The following is a 4,249-nucleotide window of genomic DNA, read 5'->3' on the forward strand; positions in this document are numbered from 1 at the left end:
ATACATTAAAACTGGTATAATGTTAATCTCTGTACCCTTTCCATATTTATGCTTCAATGACTGGATAGAGCAAATAACTTCCAGAAGGTTCTGGTTTTAATAGGGGAATGGGGAAACCGGTTCCTAGAGGAGAAGGTGGTCCAAAAAGATTTGAATAAAGTATGTGTTACTTCGAACGGATCTCGTTAATATCATTCACAACAAAAGCTACCATGGCGCAGTGGTCGTAAGAACAACCATCACTCAAATATCATCCCCAGATCTGTGAGATTAGGAGAGTCTGTTTGGTGGTTTCGTCTCCTTCCTTCCACGACTGCATTGAACATCCGTTTATTTTCAAATCATCCATCCATCACCGTTATCGCCTCCATCTATTTGTGTTCCCCATGCCGTTCGACGAGATGTCAGACCCTCGTGAGGATATCGACCAACTGATCCGGTCCCGCCGGGCATATAAGGGTACGGTTACACGCCACAGATCAAAGGCAACGAACACTCTTCACCTCCACAAGAAGGGCGAGGACCCCACACAACTGGAACTCGCCCTGAAGAAGTGGGAGGACGCTCTGGATAGATACTCCAAGGCCGACGAACTGGTCATGTCCAACCACATGGGGGATGATAAGGACGGCGATGAACATGACCTGAGTGGTCACGAGGACCAATTCCGCATTTTCCAGGCCAATGTGATTGGACTCCGGAGAGATTTTGATAAGACTCAACAACCCGCCCCTTCTCCACCTCCTGTTGGAGGATCTGGCGATGATGTCCCACCAAGCCGTGGACTTCCAAGTCTTACTGTCAATCTTCCTCATTCTATCAGTGAAGACATCGACCTCCGTGGCTTCCTTAAATGGAAACCCACCTGGGAGAATTACGCACGCCTCATGTCACTCGCTACTCGTCCTCAACCAACACAAATCTCGGTATTCTGGCAATGTTGCTCACCTGGCTTTTTACGAATTGTAGAACACTCCATTGGCATTAAAGCAGACACTGGACGATCAATGGAGGAAGTAATCCAGGCTATCACTCTCCACCTTCGTAATCTCCGAAATCGTCATGTGGACATGAAAGACCTCTTGTATATCCGTCAGAAGGAAGGCCAGGATTATTCAAGTGTCTGCAACGAAATCAAAGAATTGGGCGAGTATGCAAACACGGCCAATATTACTGAGGACCAGTTACATATTGGGATCCTAATTCAGGCCATCCGAAACGAACGTGACAGGGCAAAACTCTTAGGGGAAAACCCCCAGACATTTGAGGCAGCGCGCCAGGTCATTCTGTCTTTGGAGACGGCTCGTAAGGGAGCGAAACTAATGGGCTCAGAGTCTACTTCCTCGGGAAACTTATTTGTTCAGGCTACAAAGAAGTCTAACTATTCCCACCGGAAATATGGAAACACGGACTCTAAATCATCGGGCAAAGCACCTGGAAAGAGAGGGGAAGACAGATTCCCCTCTCAAATTTCTGGATCATGCTACTGTTGTGGAGGCCCACGTCATCCAAAGCGTGATTGCCCTGCGAAGGACAAGAATTGCTCCTCCTGTGGCCGTGCCGGTCACTATTCTTCTCTTTGTCGGAGTAGCCCCAAGACGTCTGCCAGTATCAGTCTAGTCAAAACCACCCGTCTGTGTTCGTTTGGGACCCCGTTTTCGACTCTTCAGGTCGATTTACACATGACAAATGGCCATCCAATCTCGGTCGTTGCCATTCCCAATACAGGAGCAGAGATATCTGTAATGGGAATCCAGAGGTATTATAAGGCAGGCCTCCCCATGCCCTTGGACCCTCCCATCAATAACAGAATCACTACCGTGGACGGTTCTGTTCTGCGACAACTGGGTTCTTTCCGGGCCTCTATATCAGTCGATGGACACATGGCCAAGGACATCGTGATTGCTGTGTGCGAAAACGTCAAGGCGTTCTATTTGGATTTAAGGACATGTCGTATCCTGACTATCGTCAGTGCAGACTTTCCACGGCCATTATCCTCCCCAAATAGAACCATCCAAGGGGTAGAGCGTTTTCCCAATCAAGCCATCTGTGAATCCCAATCTCTCTTGGTCTGGCCTGAGAGACACTCGTGGATTAATTCATTGCCTGAACAGACAAAGGATGAAGACATTTTCCGGTCTGTAGAAGCCAAACTCCACACTGTCTATTCTAAGGTGTTCGACGACTCTGTCGAGCTCCGCCCCATGAAGGGGCGTATTGTGGGTGAACCCATGCGCATAACCCTCAAAACAGGGTACCAACCTTTCGCGATACACGCTGCCCGCCAAGTCCCCTATTCACTGCGAGACAAGGTTGAACAGGAACTGAAATACATGGAGGAGCGCGGAATCATCAAGCGTGTGGGCGATGAGCCATCAGAGTTGTGCCACTCTGTGGTCATTGCCCCAAAACCAAACGGAAAGATCCGATTTTGCGTCGATCTAACCAAATTGAACACGGAAGTCATCCGTTCATCACACCCAACAAAAACTCCCGCCGAGGCCATCTCCGGTTTCAACCAGGATGACATGTATTTCGCCAAACTCGACCTTGTCAAAGGTTATTGGCAGATGCCTCTTCATGAGGAGTCCCAGCTACTTACAACCTTTATAACTCCATTTGGCAGATACAAATTCTTACGTGCCCCCATGGGGTTTATATCAACAGGTGATTCGTATTCATACAGAGGTGATATTGCCATGGACGGTTTACTGGTGAACAAAGTCGTTGATGACATGGGCCTTGGTCGCCCTACTTTCCGTCAACTTGTTTCTCTGGTGTGCGACACCTTGGAACGATGAGACAGGCATAACCTGACGGTAAATAAGGAAAAATCCAGGTTGTGTGCTACCTTCATTGAGTTCGTGGGCTATATCATCGCACAGAATTCCATTCAAGTGGACAATCGAAAGTTATCAGCCATTGCCGACTTTCCCGTGCCAACCACCATCACCGACCTCCGATCATTTATGGGATTGGTGAACCAGTTAGGCAGCTTCAGCTCGGGTGTATCTGGAGCAGCCGGCCCACTCCGTGATTTGCTAAAAAAGAAAAACGATTTCATCTGGCTTCAAGATCACTCTCTGGCTTTTGAGGCTACAAAAAAGGCTTTGACCTCACCTCCAGTTTTGGCCATGTTCAATCAAAAGGCCGAGACCACCTTGATGACCGACGCCTCTAAACTCAATGGTCTGGGGTTTGCTCTTCTCCAGAGACAAAACGACACGGACCGTTGGCGACTCATTCAGTGCGGCAGCCGATTTCTCCAGGACACTGAATCACGTTATGCCATCGTCGAGCTTGAGGCTCTGGCCATCTGGTGGGCTATCACTAAATGCAAAATTTTTCTGTCCGGATTGCCTCACTTCACTGTCCTCAGGGATCAAAAATCTTTGATCCCACTTTTCAACAAGTTCTCGATTGTTGCCATTGATAACCCCCGGATTCAGAATTATCGCACTAAGCTCCTGATGTATTCCTTCACAGTAAATTGGAAACAAGGCAAGGATCATTGCATCCCGGATGCCTTGTCACGCGCCCCGGTTTCAGACCCGGACGATTCGGACCTTTGTGACCTCGCCATGGGGAAAATTATCTCCGATTCGGCCCACAATATATCTGGGGACCTCAACGTCGAGAATTTGTGCACTTTGGCTCGGAAGGACGACGATTACCTCGCCCTACATCGGGCCGTGTTGGGGGGGTTCGAAGGCGAATTGGCACAACACGCCTATGTTCGCCTCTACACAAAGATGAGAGAGGAGCTGTCGATCGACGGCGACCTCGTGCTCCGTGATTGCCGGATTGTGATCCCTCCAACAGCTGTCAAGGACGTACTCCGCGGTCTCCACTCCTCACATCAGGGAATCGAGAAAACAAAACGACGAGCCCGCCAGACTGTCTTCTGGCCAAGCCTAACGAATGACATCGCCACCACCATTCAAACCTGCACCAAATGTCAATACTATCGACCAAGTGCGACAGCGGAACCACTCGTCCAAGACGCCGTCCCGTCCCGACCATTTGAGAAGGTGACCAGCGACCTGTTCATGTTTGGCTCTCACCATTATCTGGTATACGCGGACCGTTACTCCAGCTACCCCCTCTTATCTCGATTTTCCTCCAGTCCTTCTTCATCCGATCTCATCAAGGAATTTCGCGTCTACTTTTCTCTTATGGGGACCCCGAACATCCTTCGGAGCGACAATGGCCCACAGTACCGCTCCAGTCTTTTCCTTGACTTCCTCCG

The 4,249-nt window shown here is 49.3% G+C and overlaps 1 long non-coding RNA gene across 3 annotated transcripts; it reads right to left on the bottom strand.

Moving 5' to 3' along the window:
- Positions 1–212: 212 nt before the first annotated feature.
- On the bottom strand, positions 213–2,022 carry LOC131892069 (uncharacterized). Of its 3 annotated transcripts, none has more exons than XR_009374516.1 (4): positions 1,504–2,021; positions 1,189–1,434; positions 949–1,123; positions 213–848 (listed from the first exon to the last, which is right to left on the bottom strand). It is a non-coding gene; the product is annotated as an uncharacterized LOC131892069 (long non-coding RNA). The 3 variants fall into 3 exon arrangements; XR_009374517.1 differs by having other exon boundaries at positions 213–865; XR_009374515.1 differs by having other exon boundaries at positions 213–1,123; positions 1,504–2,022.
- Between the last annotated feature and the right edge of the window lie 2,227 nt (positions 2,023–4,249).

This window comes from Tigriopus californicus, chromosome 12, assembly GCF_007210705.1.
Source record: "Tigriopus californicus strain San Diego chromosome 12, Tcal_SD_v2.1, whole genome shotgun sequence".
NCBI classification, from domain to species: Eukaryota; Metazoa; Arthropoda; class Copepoda; order Harpacticoida; family Harpacticidae; genus Tigriopus; species Tigriopus californicus.